The sequence below is a fragment of the Oryctolagus cuniculus genome, chromosome 5 (genome assembly GCF_964237555.1).
Source record: "Oryctolagus cuniculus chromosome 5, mOryCun1.1, whole genome shotgun sequence".
Classification (NCBI taxonomy): domain Eukaryota; kingdom Metazoa; phylum Chordata; class Mammalia; order Lagomorpha; family Leporidae; genus Oryctolagus; species Oryctolagus cuniculus.
The window spans coordinates 14,152,711-14,173,385 of record NC_091436.1 but is presented as its reverse complement, the minus strand read 5'-3'; the positions used below and the strand labels follow the sequence as shown (position 1 = coordinate 14,173,385).

Here is a 20,675-nt window from a genome sequence, read left to right as displayed (position 1 = left end):
TGGCTACGAAGTGCCTGGGACTACAAACACAAAGTTCTTCAAAGATCCACACAGTATAGTGCTCACTGCCATCATATGCAGTGTTATTACAAATGTATTTCAGGGAATTTGTAATATATGTTTATATATTTTTTCATTTATCAAAGATTTTAGCATGCATTGTTATATTTCTGATAGTTTCTAATAAGAAAATTCTGACTGGGAATGGTGATGATAAGAAAGGAAGAAAGGCATGAGACATGGCCTGGGGAAAAATAAATCAGTCTAACAGTAATAATAAGCTAAACATGCTGTGAGCATCATCTCATTTCTGTTCTAACAAGAACCTAAAATGCTTTTCTTATTCTGATCAGACAGATGATGAGATTGTCATATCCCTATTAAGTGTCAAGAGTCAGGTTTGGAAATCATCCTTTTCTAATTCTTGAGAATGAGAACCTAGTCATTAAAAAGGTCTTGCTCTTTGCAACTCAAATACAAATTGTACTTTTCAATTTTATTGTAAATTATAAGCCTAACATGAGTTGAAAGTTTTAGAAATTATATTATCTCTTAGGGACAGACAGGAATTGGAAAATTACAGGCTACCTAATTAATCTAAACAATCTAGGACTGATTTTTAGTAGTATCTGTGAGGATGATTGTATAGTCTAGTGCAAACTAAGAGACATAAGCAATTCTGAAAAGTCAGGCATGCCTAAAGCTAGTATAGTTCTTTTTTTTCCTGTATGGTTCTTTTTATTTGGGAATCCCAAGGCCTCTGTTTTATATCCCTCAATTTCCTTGGAAACTCTAAGAGTTATAGCTCAGAGACTACAAAACTAAATTGATTATTAGCTTATGAAACCCACATGGCAATTGTTCTTTTTGGTAATCAGGCATTGAAATGTGCATATAGTTCTTGATTTAAAATGGGTTGTTGAGTGTGTAAGACAGATATCAGGCAGAGTTAGGATAATTTATTTCTTTTTATGCTTAACTCTTTTTTTGGGTTCATTGTATTGATTTAATTTTTCTAACTTTTATTTAATAAATATAAATTCCAAAGTACAGTTTATGGATTACAATGCCCCCCCATAATTTCCCTCCCACCCCCAATCCTCCCATCTCCCGCTCCCTCTCCCATTCCACTCACATCAAGATTCATTTTCAATTATCTGTATATACAGAAGATCAATTTAGTATATTAAGTAAAGATTTCAGCAGTTTGCACCCACACAGAGACACAAAGTGAAAAATACTGTTTGAGTATTAGTTATAGCATTAAATCACAATGCATAGCACATTAAGGACAGAGATCCTACATGAGGAGTAAGTGCACAGTGACTCCTGTTGTTGACTTAACAATTTGACACTCTTGTTTATGGTGTCAGTAATTTCCCTAGGCTCTAGTCATGAGTTGCCAAGGCTATGGAAGCATTTTGAGTTTGCTGACTCCGATCTTATTCAGACAGGGTCATAGCCAAAGTGGAAGTTCTCTCCTCCCTTCAGAGAAAGGTACCTCCTTCTTTGATGGCCCGTTCTTTCCACTGGGATCTCACTCACAGAGATCTTTCATTTAGGTCTTTTTTTATTATTATTTTGCCAGATTGTCTTGGCTTTCCATGCCTAAAATACTCTCATGGGTTCTTCAGCCAGATCCGAATGCCTTAAGGGCTGATTCTGAGGCCAGAGTGCTCTTTAGGACATCTGCCATTCTATGAGTCTGCTGTGTATCCCACTTCCCATGTTGGATCGTTCTCTCCTTTTTTAATTCTATCAGTTAGTATTAGCAGACACTAGTGTTGTTTATGTGATCCCTTTGACTCTTCGACCTATCATTATGATCAATTGTGAACTGAAATTGATCACTTGGACTGGTACATGCCACCTTGATGCGATTGTATTGGAATCCCCTGGCACGTTTCTAACTATACCATTTGGGGCAAGTAATCTTGAGCTTGTGCCAAATTGTACATCTTCTCTCTCTCTTATTCCCACTCTTACATTTAACAGAGATCACTTTTCAGTTAAATTTAAACACCTAAGAATAATTTTGTGTTAATTAAAGAGTCCAACCAATAGTATTAAGTAGAACAAAAAAAAATACAAAAGGGATAAAGTATTAAGTTGTACATCAAGAGTCAGGACAAGGGCTGATCAAGTCACTGTTTCTCATAGTGTCCCTTTCACTTCAACAGGTTTCCTTTATGGTGCTCAGTTAGTTGTCACCGATCAGGGAGAACATATGATATTTGTCCCTTTGGTACTGGCTTATTTCACTCAGCATGATGTTTTCCAGGTTCCTCCATTTTTTTGCAAATGTCCAGATTTCATTGCTTTTTTACTGCTGTCTAGTATTCTATACAGTACATGTCCCATGACACAGCCTCTCCATGCCCAATTCCTCCTATGTTGGAAAGTGGCATGTGTGGCATGGCCAATGCAGAGATTTGGAGTCAGGGAGATCTCAGCTGGAACTTGCCCATGTTGCAGAGTAGTCTGCCTTCAAGTGAACCAGAAATCATCTCAGTGCCTCTTTTCCCCATATGTCTTTTTTTTTTTTTTTTTTTGACAGGCAGAGTGGATAGTGAGAGAGAGAGAGACAGAGAGAATGGTCCTCCTTTTGCCGTTGGTTCACCCTCCAATGGCCGCCACTGCTGGTGCGCTGCAGCTGGCGTACTACGCTGATCCGAAGGCAGGAGCCAGGTGCTTTTCCTGGTCTCCCATGGGGCGCAGGGCCCAAGCACTTGAGCCATCCTCCACTGCACTCCCTGGCCACAGCAGAGAGCTGGACTGGAAGAGGAGCAACCGGGACAGAATCCAGCGCCCCGACCGGGACTAGAACCCGGTGTGCCAGTGCCACAGGTGGAGGATTAGCCTATTGGGCTTGGCGCCAGCCTCCCCATATGTCAAATGAAGATTATATATCTACATACCAGCATAGCTTTCACATAAGCAGAGGTACTGCATGTCACTTGATAGACACATAAAATCACTGTCGAAATATGTAGTATTACACAAATAGCAGACATTATTGCCTGTGATCTTTTTCATAAGTGACTTTTCTCCATCCTATTATGATGATATGACTACTGTCAATCATTTTTTTACCTTTCTTTCACCTGTTTCCATAATTGCTTAATTAGCAGTGCAGAGCTAACATTAGTGCTCCCATTTCCACTTCTGCAAGCATAAAAGTATATTAAACCAACTTGTATCAAGATTCTCTAGAGAGGGGCCAGTGATGTGGTGTAGAGGCTAAAGACCCCGAATTCAGTGCCTGCTTCCCATATGGATGCCAGTTCGAGTCCTGGATGCTTCACTTCCAATCCAGGTCTCTATGGCCTGGAAAAGCAGTAGAAGATGGCCCAAGTCCTTGGTCTCCTGCCCACAATGTGGGATACCTGGAAGAAGCTCCTTGCCCCTGGCTTTGGACTGGTGTAGCTCTGGCTGTTATGGCCAGCTGGGGAGTGAACCAGCAGATGGAAGACCTCCCTTTCTCTCTCTGCCTCTGCCTCTTTGTAATTCTGCCTTTCAAACAAATAAATAAATCCTAAAAAAAATTCTTTAAAGAATAATCTATTTTTCTGTTACTGCAGAGAATTGTTTCCTCCAAATGCCTTCTATATTGTGTTTTGTACTCTCATGCTCTCTGGGTGGTAGCAATATGGATAAATATTCTATTTTGGTAGCGAATTGTAATGGTATAGTGCATCTCGCCATTGTTACTTTATAGGTGTATATCATTGGCTATAATATGCAATTCCCTCTGTCTTGTGCTCTCTTTACCAGAACATTTACAAAATTTGTGAAATTTTAGGTCTCCCTCTAAATACCCTCTAAAGGTATTGAAAATGATATCCCAGAAAGAGCAGCACAGTTTTAGGTAATGTTTCACACTTCGAATATGTTTTGTATTATTTTCTTACACAAATTATTTAAAAGTATATATGTACATAAATATATATATATATGATTTTAGTTATTTTTCTAACTCCCAGAAATAGAGAAGCCCACAAATTTCCATAGGTGATTATGAAATGATACTGCTTGCCCCTATTGACTGAGAGTTGATAAATGTTGTCACAGAGGAATTGGCAAATAAAGTGACTGCATACATGAGTGATTATTTTTTAATTTAGACTTTAAGCCTGAAAATGTTCTTCATTCCAACAGTGTTTTAAAACACTATGCTTGCCAGTAACCCAGCATGGAGAATAATTTCTGATTGTTATAGATCAATAACATCCAATTTAGAGGGATTGAGAGCTGTGGATTCCATAGCTATACTTTTCTAAAACATTTTTGAGGGAAGCAAAATGTTGGGAGTAACTAATGAATTAAAACTCAGCAAGAAAGCAGAAATAAGAAATAAGTAAGATGGGTTTAAGATCTGAGCTGAATACATGCAGAAAATGATGCAAATAGGATCAGAATTAGGAGGCGTGGGGCCGGTGCTGTGGTTTAGCAGGTTAAGCTGTTGCCTCCAGTTCCAACATTCTCTAAGGGTGCCGGTTCTAGTCCTGGCTGCTCCTCTTCTGATCCAGCTTTCTGCTGTGGCCTGGGAAAGCAATGGAATATGGCCTAGGTGCTTAGGCCACTGCACTCGTGTGGGAGACCTGGAAGAAACTTCCGATTCCTGCTTTCTGGTTTCAGATTGGCCCAGCTCTGGTCCATTTGGGGAACGAACCAACAGATAGAAGACCTCTCTTTTTCTCTACCTCTGCCTCTGTCTCTGGCTCTTTGTAACTTGGCCTTTCAAATAAATAAATAAATCTTAAATAAAAAAGAATTAAGAGGCACTGGAGTGATACTTGTGAGTGAGCATTTCTCCTTGAAATCTCTTGCATTATCTAACTACATAAAGCCCAGTAACTATTTAAAACTTAGAAATGGCATAGCAAATACCTTGCATTTTCCCATTTAAATGATTTTCTAAAAAACAAGTTGATTTTTCTGTGTCTTTCAGTTCATCATGCATTATATATTTGGGATGCTTTTGCAGATTTAGGTGTAAATATATTTCCCATTTCATGAGTCTTCCCTAACAATCAAGATTCTTTGCCCACACATATTGCAATTTCCCATAAAAATTGTCATAAAATTTCTCTTCTTAACTAAAATTCTTTAGTTACCATATCTTTTTTAAGATTTTTTTATTTATTTGAGAGTCAGAGTCACAAATAAAGGGAGAGAGAGAGGGGGAATAATCTACCATCTGGTTCACTCCACAGATGGTTGCAATAGCCAGCACTGGGCCAGGCTGAAGCCAGGAGCCAGGAGCCTCATCTGCTTCTCCCACATATGTGGCAGGGCCCAAACACTTACACTTCTAGATAGTTTCTAATAAGAAAAATCTGACTGGGATTGGTGATGATAAGAGAGGAAGAAAGACATGCAACATGGCCTTGGGGAAAATATATATGCCTTACAGTATATGCTAACTAGTTTGTGAGCATCATCTCATATCTGTTCTAACAGGAACGTAAGGTGCACTTTTATGATTCTGATCATACAGCTGAAGAAACTGTCACATGCCTACACTGCTGTTTTTCCAAGGCCGTTAGCAAGGAGCTGGATCAGAAGTGGGATGCCTGGGTTAAGAACCAGAACACATACAGTCTGCTGGCATTGCAGGTGGCAGCTTTACCTGCCATGCCACAATGCTAGCCCTTCAGTTTTCATTTTTAAATAGTGAAATATGTGATTCTCCTAATTAGCCTAGAACCTAAGTAGATATAGCCAGGAAAGACTATTTGAACATTTGGAGTTTGCATAATAGGATGGTGGTATTATTGTAGGCAGATGCCCAAATTGTACAGCATTTATTATCAATTTAAGCATAGGCTCTGGATATAGGGAAAAATTCAGGCAGGCTAGGGAGAAAATTAGCAAGGCTTAATACATTTTACATTTTAAGATATTCTACTTATTTTTCTTCATGGTCACAAATGAGACAGAAATTAGTACTGACTGAGGAGACAAACATTTGTTAAAAATATACAAATACCAAGAAGAATTTGAAGGCATTTAATGGGATAATAGAGAAGGTTCCAGAAGTCATCAGTAAAATTTGGAGTGATTGATAAAAAAGGTATAATGCAGATTTTTACTATGTAACTCTACAGCTGAAGTCTCAAGAGCAAGTTTTCATATGCTCTGCAATTGATCCTATTTATACCATAAGATCTGAGCTAGTAAGACAGTGGTATATTCCTTTAGCCATATGACATGTCAAAGATATGATCAATCAGTGCCAGAAAGTTAAAAAGAGAAAGTCTTTCTCCTTTTTTTTAAGATTTATTTATTTATTTATTTGAAAGTCAGAGTTACACAAAGAGAGAAGGAGAAGCAGAGAAAGAGGTCTTCCATGTGTTGGTTCACTCTCCAGTTGGCCGCAATGGCCGGAGCCGCACCAATCTGAAGCCAGGATCCAGGAGCTTCTTCTGGGTCTCCCACATGGGTGCAGGGGCCCAAACACTTGGACCATCTTCTACTGCTTTCCCAGGCCATAGCAGAGAGCTGGGTCAGAAGAGGAGCAGTCAAGACTTGAATCAGTTCCCATATGGTTTGCTGGCATTGCAGGCAACAGCCTCACCCACTGAGCCACAGTGCAGGGCCCAAGAAAGTCTTTCTTATTCACATAAATATTTTCTGAATGATTTCATAGAGGAGAGTTTTAGATGGAATGTAAGGAAATTCTGGGCTCCTGTTTCTGTTCCCTGAGGGTCTGTAAGGATTCATGGGTACACAACAAATGCTAGTTATTGAATTGACAGATTACAATTGAATACAATAGCCCTCAGGAAAAAAGTAAGCAGATAGAGCACAGTCAGCAACAAGCAATACAAATCCTACATTCACAGCATCATTAGTACAAAATTACATTTAATGTGCTTCCTAAGTGGATTAATAGCCTGAAGTTAAATCATGTGACTGTCAGAGACCATGCTTATACTCGTGGAGATTAAGAGACTGAGACAGATTCAATTTCTCATGCTTAAAATATGATTACAAGCCTGCTGCATGCTGAGTATATATCAAAAATACATTTTAGTCAATCTCCTTAGAAAGTTATCACAAAGTATTTAATCGTTGTCATTTTTGGACAATCTGCTTCTTAACTACTATCCCAGATAATTTTTAATCATTGAGTTATGCAACTTTCTATAACTTATTTTTCAAAAACTTTCATTAATAATTTCTGATAGTGGGTTGAAGGGAAAGCTTACCAAGTTGAAATTAGATAATAAAAGCTGAAGAGTGAAACCATGCCCAGCTGAGACATTAATATTTTTGGAGATATATCAGATCGATGGTTTCCCATGCTGATGAGAGATTTTTTTAAAAGGTCTAGGTATTACGGAAGATGATATTTAGTCTTCTCAGTTTACCTATTGCTGCATGCATATAGTTAAAGATATGTGTGCACTGATTCAAATTTTAAAACAGATGACTCTTACATGTAAGTTACCTTAGAATGCAAATACAAGTACTTCATTTTCATTTCAATACATAGTTAATACACATGGCAACTAAACTATTGTATTAAAATTGCCCTGTTATGATGCTGCCTCTATAAAAACAAAGAACATTGTGTCATGAAAAAACAAAAGTCAGTAAAATACTATACATGTTATTTATTTCCAAATGTTAGTCCATGGATGCTAACTGGCTACATATGTCTCATGAAGGCAACTTATTTAGAACACGAAGTGCCTAGTTCCACTGTGAGACTTCTGGAACTCATAGGCCATAGTGGGGTCCTGAGGCTTAGCTATTGAAGACGTGGCCCTGCACAGACAGGTGGATGTCACCTCATAGGAAATGAATAATCAAAATCTCTAGCTCCATCCCACTCCATACCTGCATTTTAAAAGATCTTAAAGTAAGTCACGCCCACGTGAGCATTTGAGGAACACAGGCTAGGATACTGACTTTTTTTTTTTTCAAAACACAAGTTGATTCAAGATTTCAGAACCGCCGATCTAATATCCAGTTTTTAAAGGAGATTTCTGATCTTCAAAGACGAGGAGATCAAATGCCATCATTTGTCATAGACCACTTGAAAGCAGGGTAGCAGAGGATTCAAATAATTTTAGTTGCCAGGGAGTTTTGGTGTTTGCTTGCTTTGCCTTTAAAACTCTTGCAGAATGTGAAGTAGGAGGAAGCCAATTGAGTGCATAGGTATTCCACGATGAATCTTGACAGAACACCAAGCAATGCTTTACAGAGTAAAATGCTGTGTAAATCAAGGACTGGAGCTTGTAACTAGAGCTAGTTTTTAAGGAAATCATGCACAAAAAGGCAATTTAAGATTTCTGAGGGGAAAACATGTTATTCTTGAGTCAACAGACCTAGGAAAACACAGGTATTGCCCTCAACGTGTGGAGAATTGTTCTGAAGGCCATAATTCATGCAAATGGCTTGGACTTTGTGGCAGATGAGTGTGTGCCTACAGTAACTATAAGGCTGACTGTAAAGAGATGAGTCATGGCTATGAAACACCAGGTGGTGACTTTGCACTAATGCTCTTTATGTGTTAAATCCCTCCATCATTGCTGTGCTTACTAAGCAACTACTGATGGTGTTAATTTTTCTTTTGAAACTATTAGATTTTTTTCCTGCTTTCTGGATTTCTTATTGTTGGTGAGCAAAGAGAAAAGGTTCATTGAAGTTTTCTAAGGCATTTTTCTGGACATGACAAGCAGACAATCTATTCTTAGTATTTCTATTCTGTTCAAAGAAATTTAAAGCATTTTACCTAACTTTTCAAGAGCGGAGGTGCAGAATATAAAGGAAAACAGAATCTGCAGTAATTTCTGGGATAATAAAGGAACTAAGTAGGCTGGGAAGAGAACTCCGAAGCAACAATGAGGTAGACTGTAGTTCACTGTGTGCACTATGGGAGAGCTCACTGGGAAACACTGAATGAAAGTGAGGCCCCTGTGTCAGGGCAAGGAAATAATGGGCCAGGGGCAAGCACACTGCAGGAAGTGCCAACTGGAGTCTGCAAAATTGGGATGACTTCTAGACACACAGTAACAGAGATAACAATGCATCCGAATGAATTTATGTTTTCATATTAGGTCTTACTGAATAAATGTTATAGTTTTGTAAGACAATATTATCATACAGAGGATATACTCATATGGCTCTGCATGTATATGCAGAGTTTCAAATAGCTCATGAAAATGCATTTTATGAAAAAATGCATGGATTTAAAATTATTTTGCACAAAAATTAAAATTATCTTTTAATTTTATTTTCCAGGAACTTTTTGAAATGTCCCTATGTGTGCCTTCATGTAAGATAAATATGTAAGTAGAAAATTGTGGGAGGGGCTGGCGCTGTGGTCCAGTGGGTTAAAGCCCTGGCCTGAAGCGCCAGCAATCCCATATGGGCACCGGTTCTATTCCCGGCTGCTCCTCTTCTGATCCAACTCTCTGTTATGGCCTGGGATAGCAGTAGAAGATGGCCCAAGTCCTTCGGCTCCTGCATCCACATGGGAAACCCAGAAGAAGCTCCTGGCTTCTGGCTCCTGGCTTTGGATTGGCGCAGTTCCAACCATTGTGGCTATCTGGGGAGTAAACCAGCGGATGGAAGACCTCTCTCTCTGTCTCTACCTCTCTCTGTAACTCTGTCTTTCAAATAAATAAAACAAACCTTAAAAAAAGAAAAGAAAATTGTGGGACTTTTTTTATTTACATAGCTTTATTGGGGTAACTCATACATGTTTATCATCAATAATGTACCAGATGAGGAATGAGATAATGGTAATCAAATACAAATGATATACACTCCTTGCCATTAGATAATTACATTTTCACAGAGAGTGAATTCTGAAGATTGCTTGAGTACAGAGATTGGGGGCTGCATATGGAGGTACATCAGGCTTTGGGTTGACAGGGAGTTGAGCAGCATGTAAGAAATACTTTGTATAGGACTGTTCAAAGATGAGAAGGATGGGCTATTACTGTGGTGTAGTATCTTAAGCTGCTACCTGCAGCACAGGCATCCCATATGTGTGCCAGTTCAAGTCCTTGCTGCTCCAGTTACAAAGCAGCTCCCTGACTGTGTGCATGACAAAGAGTGGAATATGACCCATGTGGAAGACTCAGATGGAGCTCAGGGCTCCTGACTTTGTACTGGACCAGCCTTGGCTGTTGCAGCCATTTGGGGAGTGAATCAGCAGATGGAAGACTTCTCTCTCTCTGCCTCTGCAACTCCCTCTCTGTAACTCCACCTTTCAAAGATGAGAAGTTTTATCCAGAACACCAGAGAGCAGGAATAGGCAGGCTCATACCAGCAGAGGAAATTCCACAGGCCAGAGTCGGGAAAGTTAATGCCCTTATACACCAAATGTGCAAGAAAAGTTGTTTTTAATGTCAAGATGCAGCTTGTTATCATCTAAGAGGAAGACTTCCCAGACCTGTGAGCTCTTCTCATTACAAATAAGTAAATAATAAAAAGTTTTACACAGTTTGGCTTCTCTTTCTTCAAAGATAAAGAAGAGAAAGGTCATCCCGTCAATAAACAGAAAAGCTAGACAGGCCTTCCTGCAGTGGCCCATTTTTCTTTAGTCTCTTTCACAATTTCTCAGACAACCAGCTCTAATTGGTGTCTCTACGGTAGCTTCCTGCAACTCATGTGTAGTTAATGTTGGTGGTATTAATGGACAAGTAGCTAACACAGAGAGAAGCATGATAAAATGAAAGTTTTTGTCAAATGTTGTGCAGGGTCTTTGAAAAAGCACTTAAATAAATGGTTTACTTTATTTCTCCCAGGATATGAGTTGGAATTGAAGCAGGCCTGCTGATTCTCCCAGGAGATAAATTTTTCTAAGTCTTTGGTTCAGCTAAGTCAGGGCGATTATCTCTCCTGTCAAAGAAAGAACCAGCCTGTTCACAGTCATGCTGGGTAAGAAAGATGTTCTTTGTGCTGCCAGTGGATTCCAAATAAGTAAGGAGGGTAATCATGTTCTCACCATTTGTGAAATATTTCTGTCATCCTAAAGGAAAAGAATTGGATAAAGGCATCAAATAACACTTTCACTCAAAATGTCTTAGATACAACTAGATCACCCTGTCCGGGGAGTAGAAACGTTTGGCAGAAGAATATTACTTTTTAAAAAATGGTCAACAAAGACAACTGACATAAAAAATACAGGACAATAATTAAGATATAAAATCTTTCTGGATGAGCAACAAAATTCACCCCTCTCCCACTAGCAGTACTGGAAAGCTATAGAAATTACACCAAATACAATGATCTTGTTCCTCAAAGCATGACGATTCTACAGTCAACCACAGAGGGGAGGAAGAAAAATTAAATAAAATAACCCTTTCAATAGTTCTTTTTGAAGTTCAATGTATTTGTGGCAGAGAAAACAAAATTGACATAATTACGTTGCTCAACATCACAGGAACATGAATTCATTTCCTTTCAGAAGGAGTAGGCACTATCATTTTCCATTTACTAATCTACTAGTATGCTTAATCTTTGGAGTAGTTTAAGGAAATGATAGCTCATTGTTCAGCCAGTCTGTGAGAGTTTTAATTTGCCATCACTCTAAATGTAGGTGTATTTAAAACCATTTTTACAAAGAAAATGTTAAGAACAGCTCTGAAATAAGAAAATATTTCTTTTTCTGTCATTGTGACCTTTCTGGGTCACTTAGCTATCACATCATTTGAAGCATTCATATTAAAATCACAGGCATCAATATTTTCTTGCTATGGGATACTGCTAAAGTCCTTGGAAAATGGAATTAAAAGCATCAGTTTACTTTAGTGTTAAAAATTTTTGAGTGCAAAAATGTTTTTCACATTACATGGAAAATGAATGCTATAAAAAAATACATGTGAGCCGGCCCTGTAGCACAGTAGGCTAATCCTTCTCCTGTGGCACCAGCATCCCACAGGGAGCAGGCTGCTGGAAGGCCATGCACCTGCTAGGCCATGCGCCCGGTAGGCACCTGCAGCAAGGACAACAAAGGGAGGGGCCCACAGTGTCCCAGGCTTTTTATCTACCTCCAAAGGGGAGTGGTTATGTAGTCTGATTGGCAAGGTGAGCATACAGGTGGGGTCAGGAAGGGATATGAGATCACACAGGGGTGTGGTTGAGGGCATTTTCATCAAGCTCACAAATCTGACCAATTTATCCTATCTGCCTGCCTACGTCACCTTCCCATACTCTTTCAACTTTTCACAGTTCTGAGGTGATCATTTGTAGTCAGAATTATTGGAGGAATTACTATTTGTAATACACAAAGCAGAGTACAAATAAATCTCGTTCCCTTTTATTGGAAAAACAGTAATGATTTCAATTGTCATGCCACTGAAATTTTCTCTCATTGGCAAGTATAATCCATTTTCATTACTGGTACTTGATTGGTGGTAAGAACAAGTACCTAGAGTCTAGAGACCTAAGTAAATTCCCTTCTTTACTTTTCATTTCTGTGGCTTGGTCATATCAGTCAAAAGCAAAAAATGAGATGAATTGTAAGATTGCTTTAGACTCTAAAATCTATGCTGCTATGATCATTCACATTGCTGCTGTTGTTTGAAAGTCCTGACCTTCTTTGTATGATGTATTTTTGGAAGGCAAACTGGATATAATCCCTCAGATTTAGAAAACTGTTATACCACATCTGTGATACTTTTAAGCACTCAGAGAAAGAGATAGATGATTTCTTAACTGAAATTGCAGCCTTAGCTTCAGTTATTAAATGATACTTGAGCTCCTAAACTGGAGATTAAGGTCTTTTTTGATTTCTAACATGTGAGGATTAATTCAGAGAAGAACATTGGAGAAATGGGAATAAATTATGGGTGTTGCAGTAAAGGTGGCAGCATGAAGAAAAGAATTGTTGATCATCAGCAATATGAATTCCATTGCGTTGTGTGTTTTAGACATTTGGGATTTTACTGAAAGAAAGACTTTAATGAAAGTGTAACATAAGATCTATTCTCTAGGAAAAAAGTAGAATTTTATAATTACCTTATACCTAAAGGTTAACTTTGCATAACTATACCAAAGGGCCTATTTTCCAGACAAAATTACTAGTTACAGCTAACACACAAAAGTGCCCGTGTTGGGCTACTGGGGCTGCCATAGCAAAGGACCACAGACTGCATGGTTTACGACACAAGCATTTGTTTTCTCCTAGTCCTGGAGGCTGAAAGTCTGAGATCAAGGTGTTGGCAAAACTGGTTTCTCCTAAGGACTGTGAGATAATCTGCTCTAGGAATCCCTCCTTTAATTTTAGTTGGCCATCTTCTTTCTCGGTATGCACATCACCTCCCCTCTTTGCATGCCATAATCCAAATTTCCTCTTATTCATTCTTAATGAATGAATGGCCTTATTGTAGTTTTATTATCTCTTTAAAGAAAATAGCTTCAAATTCAGACTCATTCTCAGGCACTGAGATTAGTACTTTAGCGTAAGTACTCTGGGATGGTGACAAGCAATTCAGCTTTCAACATTGCCCCATGGGTACAAAGCACTTCTCAAAGACATTTATGTATGTTAACTTGTTTAATTTTCACAATAATCTTACAGATTCTATTATTACCCAAAGAAGTTATTTGATTTGCTCAGCAAGGAAGTTAAGAGACAAAGATTCTAACTCAGGCTATCTGGCTCCAAATTATTTGCTTTTAACCAAAATTTGATAGAAATTAGTTAACAGTTCCCAATTTCCTCTTTCTTGGTACAAAGGAATTCCTTTTTGCTTTTTCCCTTGCAGCTGGTTTGAGACCATGTGACAAATGTTTGGTCAGTAGAATGTGACCTCAGGTGACAAATGCTACCCTTATACCTGAGGCCCTAAACAAACCAAGTATTCTTCCTTATTCTTTTACTTTAATCTCAGTCTAATCAGCACAGAGTAGTGGAGGAATCCAAAGAATCACAGGAATATGGTGGCCCAAGGTGGAAGGATCTGGGAACACAGAATGACTCCACAGAGAGCCAATTCAACAATCGAGTGTTGGGTAATATGAATGAGAAATACAGCACTGTTGTACTGAGTTGTTAAAATTCTGTGATTAATTTTTATTTTAACTAAATTCTATTATCCTGGAAAATAAACATAAAAACAAGGACTACTGTGAGTTGTGATGATGGCTTCTCATCTTGGAAAAGGACAAAGAAGCTAAACTTCAGAAAAGTAAAGCAAGTTTTTCAATTGTGATATTTAAATTACATCCTGATAAATAAAAATTAGAATTAAAATATATTACTACTACAAGGATGGATATCTGTAGGAAACCTACTACAGGTTGAGCATCTCTAATCCAAAAGACCAAAATCTAAAACATTTTGAGCACTGATATGATACTATAGGGCAACATCTTCACATCTGACCTCATGTGAAGTGTCATAGTCAAAATACAGGTGCACTAAGAATGCTTTATAAAAATATCTTCAGATGCTATGTGTAAGGTGGATATGAAGCATAAATAAATTTTGTGTTTATATTTAGGTGTCATTACTATGTATATACAATTATTCCAAAATCTGAATAAAAATTTGAAATCTGAAGTACTTCTGGTTCCAAGTATTTGGGGTAAAGCATCCTCTACTTATGTGAGTATAATTTCTCATTCCAATTTTACTGTCAATGCAATTATCCTTCAAGAAAACTTTTAATTTTGCCATGTAAGATATTAATATGTGGCTATAGAGGTGATAGACACTTTGACTATTTTGATTCCTTTAACATTTTTTAAGATTTTATTTATTCATTTGACAGGAAGTTACAGACAGTGAGAGGGAGAGGGAGAGGGAGAGAGAAGAGACTTCCTTCTGTTGTCTCACTCCCCAAATGGCCTCCATGGCAGGAGCTGCACCAATCTGAAGCCAGGAGCCAGGAGCTTCCTCTGGGTTTCCCATGCAAGTACAGGGGCCCAAGGACTTGGGCCATCTCCTACTGCTTTCCCAGGCCATAGCAGAGAGCTGGATTGGAAGAGGAGCAGCCGGGACTAGAACCGGCGCCCACATATGATGCCGGCACCACAGGTGGAGGATTAGCATACTGTGCCATGGCACCGGCCCCTCCTTTAACATTTTTTAAATTACCAAACCTAAGCCTAACTTAAGCATGAGAGGCAGATATTTGGCACAGTGGAACACCACTTGGAACATCCACCTCACAAGTCAGAGTGCCTGGGTTGAAGTCCTGGCTATTTTCCTGCAAATGTGCACCGGGGGAAACAGCATGAGATGACTTGCACAGTTGTGTCTCTGCCACCCTTGGCATACCCAAGTTCCTGCCATGTGGCTTCAACCTGACCCCATCCTGGCTATTGAATATTTGGTGAGTGAACCAGTAGATGGGGCATCTGTCTGTCTTTAAATTAAAACAAATGACAATAATTTTATGCAGCAAAATTGAGCTGTTTAAAATCAAACACTAATAAACTAAGCATTAAGTTCAGTGATGAAACTTTTGATATTTGAGAGATAATTATATACAGAGAGGTATAAAATTAAGAGAGGAGAAAAATTGGAAAAGCAACAACAGTTTTCATTGCCATGGCATTATTGTATTCCTGAAAATTGTGTATATAACTTTTATTTGAAGAAATACTTTTCTAAGAACAGAGAACTCTGACCCTTTACTATGTAGAAACAAGAACCAGTCTGGAAATAATCTGTTTCTACAAATTACAGAGTAATAGTTGAGCTGGTATCTGGAACAACCCCTCCTTCTCTCTGCAAACTGGAGAAATCTGATAAATCATAAATATATAAATATTTTAAGTCAGAGTAATAGAATCTCATAGGAGTGTATTAGAATTCTAGCATAGCTATGCAAATGTGACGCCAAGGCCATCAGCTTCCATGGGGAGCTTTCTAGTGGTGTATACAAGTTAAATATATTCTATTGTGATGAATATATATCTTCTTAGGTTGATTGTAATCAGCAGTATCTTACTACTGCAAATATATATATAGCATCTGAGTCTTGCACATGAGGTTGTTTTGACTTGTTTCTTAGGATTTGAAACAAGTTGGCTTTGTACCATTTTGGAACACATTTCTGTTACGCAGATACCTTGGCTGATGCACATTTTTGTAACTAGAAGTGAAAAGGAAGGTGACCTATCAGAGTTCAGGCTACTAGACATTTTGTCCATGCCATTTCATAACCTCTTTATAATGGTAGTATGTAAATAAACTAAGCTCTTAATGATTCATTAATCTGGATCATCATTGCATGCACTTTTACTTTTTTTACTTCCCATTACAGGTGCTTGCAAATTTTTACCATTAAAATTATCCTGAGATGATTAGAGCACGTTCTCCTTCTTATATATAGCTGTCTTTCAATGTATTTCAAAAAGTGGAAATTTGCTTAACACTCCAAGAAATAGTTAAGAAAAACTGTTTGCAATCTGTCTCACCTTCCTATTTGTCATCTCTGACATTATCTGTTGAGTTTACATATATTTCGTTATCTAGGCTACTGAAATTCCATTCTATACCTAGCTTTCTTAGAATGTTTACTAAGTTTTATCAAATTTCTATGCTGCTGTTATATGATCATGCTTTTTTCTTTTTCTGTTGATATGACAAATTACAGGGTCAATTAATCACTGTTAAACCAACATTACATTCCTGAGAGTGAATGCCACTTGCTCATGATGAATTATCCCTTCCATACATTGATGGATTCAGCTAGCTAATACTGTTCAATGGAATTCTGTGTCTATTTTGATGAGAAAGATAGAGGTACACATTTCTTCACTTGTAATCCTTTTGATATAATGGTAATGCTGCTCTCATAATGAGTTATGTTTTCTCTGCTTATGTTTTCAGGAAGAGATTGTAGGTAAATTGTATTATTTTTGCCTTAATTTTTCAGTGAAATTCACTACTGATACAAGGCAGACATGAGACTTTGTGTTTTGCAAGGTTTTGAATTATTGATTCCATTTCTTTAATACGTATATGTCTCGTTAGGTATCTTTTTCTCCTAGGTGACAATTGTAGAATGTATCTTTCAAGGATTTGGTTAATATCACTGAAAATCTCAAATTTGTAATAAGTAAGTTGCATATATGCCTGGAGTATTTCCTGCTTATCCTTTTAGAATTCAAAACATCACCCCGGCCTGGTGCCCGTCCCCCTTTTACCCCCCTTTTTTTTTTTTCCCTTCAGTCAACTCATACCTGCAGTTTTGGCTTTCACCTCCATCAGTGACCAAAGATTGGATCATTCAAAGTCCAGCTCCCAAGAACACTGCTCCAAGTGGATACCAGAGTGATTGAAGGTGGATTAAATGTCACTCTGACTTTTCAGCTACATATAAATGGCAAGGAAGTTGGCAGCATCATTAGGAAAAAAAGGAGAATCTGTTAAGATCTGCAAGGTGAGTGGTGCATATATCAACATCTCAGAAGGTATTAGTCCTGAGAGAATTACCACTTTGGCTAGACCCACTAATGCTATCTTCCAAGCCTTTGCTATGATCACTGACAAACTGGAAGAGGACATCAGCAGCTCTATGACTAATAGCACAGCTGCCAGTAGACCTCTGGTTACCCTGAGGCTGGTGGCTCCTGCTAGTCAGCATGGTGCTCTCATTAGAAAAGGTGGTTACAAGAGCAAGGAAATCCAAGAGTACAGGGGCTCAGGTGCAGATGGCAGGGCATATGCTCCCCAACTTAACTGAGCGGGCCATAACTATTGCTGGCATCCTGCAATCCATCGAGTTTGTCAAACAGATCTGCATGGTCATGTGGGCGACACTCTCACAGTCCTCTTTTTCCTCCAAGGGTGTAACCAGTCATCTTTGCAGGTGGTCAGGCCAATATCACTCGAGGATAGTATGGCAGTTCACAGCCAGATTTGACCACGCTGCACCAGTTGGCTCATCTTCCTAGGGCACATGGCAACACCAGATTCCGTGCAGGACTGGATGCATATGCTCCGACCCCTGCCCATGAACTCACCGTTCCAAATTATTGTATTGGCTGCATAATCAGGGGTCAGGGCACCAAAATCAGTGAGATTTGTCAGATGTCTGGGACACAGATCAAAACTGGGAACCCAGAAGGATTTGCTGACAGGCAAGTTACCATCAATGGATCTGCTGCCAGCATTAGCCTGGCTCAGTATCTAATGAATGTCAGGATTTCCTCAAAGACGGGTGGTGTGGGGAGCAGCTACAATAATGCAGATTCATCCATAATCCCTTTCTGCTGCTTATCACCACCCATGATCCATCTGTGTGGTTTCAGAACAGTGATTCAGGTCTTAAATAGTTTGTAAATTTTCAGTTTCTAAATACTTTATCACCCACTCATGTTTTTTTTTTTTTAATTAAAAGCTTTTTAATTTCAGTCTCTGTTTAGCTGTTAATACTAAAATCCATATTTAGTTTAATAACCTTCTCCCTATATATTCCCTATATTTTTGGGGTGGGGGGGTTTGGCTCATGAATTTTTCTGTTTGTCATGGCAATGTAAGAGTGGAGTATTAACACATTTCAGTTCAGGAATTTTTCCAAATAACCAAAAGATGGACTGGCGCATAAAGGAATTCAGAACATCATTAGTCCCTTTTTAATTTATGACATTGCTAATGCATATCTCTGTCTTTAAGTTTTGATGAGCTTGACTGTAAGTTTAGCACTGTATTGATACTTTTAAATGCCTTGTTTTGGTTTTGGTTTATACTGCTCTCCCTTGTGTTCGCTTTTCTTCTGATTTTTTTGCATTTCCTTTATTCTATTTTTTTTAAGTTTTATTGGATGCTATTTAGTTTCTTCAGGTAAAAACTCATGCTATTGATTTATAGACTCTTCCTTTTCTAATATGTGTATCATCTTAAAGGTTTGCTGTAAGCACTGCTCTAGAAGCAGTCCCTATTTAAAATTGTTTAATGTGCACATATTAAGGGATTTTTCTAGATTTCTGTTACTGATATGCAGTTTAATTCCATCGTGATCTCAAGACTAAGTTAAGTAACTTTTATTATTTTAAATATGTTAACATGAGTTTTGCGGACAAGAAATTATTTATCTTGTTGAATGATCAACATCAGCATGTCCTTTGGTTTTGAATGGAGTATTTTCTAAATGTCAACAAGATCAATTTGATTGATTTGACTAATTGATTATTCAAATCATTTATATCCTTTCCTATTTTCTGCCTAGTTGATTTTTCAGTTGTTGACAGAAGTGCAATGAATCCCTTAATTATAATAGTGGATTTTTGTATTTTTCTAGTAAATTCCATTTCAAAATTAAAATAATTTTGAAACCTAGGTTTAGTGATTGCTGTAAATAGAGACCGGAGAATATATTTTTTTCTAGTGTACTTGTTTTAAACTGTCTTTGCCCTGAGTCCCCCTAAACACTTTTTAGAGAGAATCTATGCTTGCCATTCTTATACCTGTTATCCACAGTTCATTAATGTTATCCGCTATTGGTGATGTGGCACAGCAAAAGATGCACAGTGTTCGTTAAGCTTCCGATTTAGTGTCACTGACTTAGCAGGCCTGTGTCTCAGTCTGTAGTCTTCTCAAGTGTTTCCATTTCTCCTGCAGTGGAACTGCTATTCTTAGCCTTGCCTCCTGCTTCCTTCCCTGAGTAGAGCATTTTTACCTATTTCCTTCAGTGCTTGACCCCACTGATAAAGTTCTTCCAGGACCTCATGTAAGAAAGAGAAGCAGGAGGAGAGATGTAGGGAGGAGTGTTTCATCTCCATCTAGGATAAGGTTTGGAATTGCACATTCCTCTCTCCTGGAAAACAGGTCCTTGCTGGGGTCTGCAGTAGGTTAATCCTCTGCCTGTAGAGCCAGCATCCCGTATGGGCACCAGTTCTAGTCCCGGCTGCTCCTCTTCCAGTCCAGCTCTCTGCTATGGCCTGAGAAAGCAGTAGAAGATGGCCCAAGTCCTTGGGGCCCTATATGCACATTGGCTCCTGGCTTCAGATCGGCTCAACTCTGGCTCTAAGACCATTTGGAGAGTGAAGCAGCAGATGGAAAACCACTCTCTCTCTCTCTGTGTCTCCTTCTCTGTGGGGAGCAACTGGGAGCAACTCGGACTAGACTAAGTTACTGGAATTAAGACTTATTCTATGCATCTGCTCTCCCACAATATGGCGCTGGGAGAGGAGGAAACAGCTTCTACAAAGCTGCCTCCAGTTCAACCAATAAACTGTAGGACCTGCTCCTGATTGGAGGAGAGCAGCGTACTAGGCGTGTGGGTAGCAGAGTTGGGATTGGTGGAAGAGGAATATAAAGGAGGAGAGAGACAACATGCACCAGGAACATCTATCTGAAGGAACACCTGTGCAGCCCCCGAGAGAGCCGGCCGGCGATGTGCCGCTCCCCCGCAGAAGTGGGGAAAGTGGCAGGGGGAACCGCCCTTCCACGGAGGTGGAAGGGATGGTAGCCAACCCGGGAAGAACCAGCAGCAAACCCGGGGAGGGCTGAGCAGACAAAAGAACAGCGCAGGGTCCTGTGTCATTCCTCCACGAAGAGGGGGAGCGACACTTCTCTTTCTCTATAACTCTGCCTTTCAAATAAATAAATAAATCTTTTAAGATAATAATACACCGGGTTCTAGTCCCGATCTGGGCGCCAGATTCTGTCCCGGGTGCCCCTCTTCTAGGCCAGCTCTCTGCTGTGGCCAGGGAGTGCAGTGGAGGATGGCCCAAGTGCTTGGGCCCTGCAC

General features: G+C 39.0%; 1 pseudogene; it reads left to right on the top strand.

Moving 5' to 3' along the window:
• Positions 1-18,265, top strand: part of LOC100350260 (poly(rC)-binding protein 2 pseudogene) — an 82,121-nt pseudogene extending 63,856 nt beyond the window's left edge.
• Positions 18,266-20,675: the final 2,410 nt, after the last annotated feature.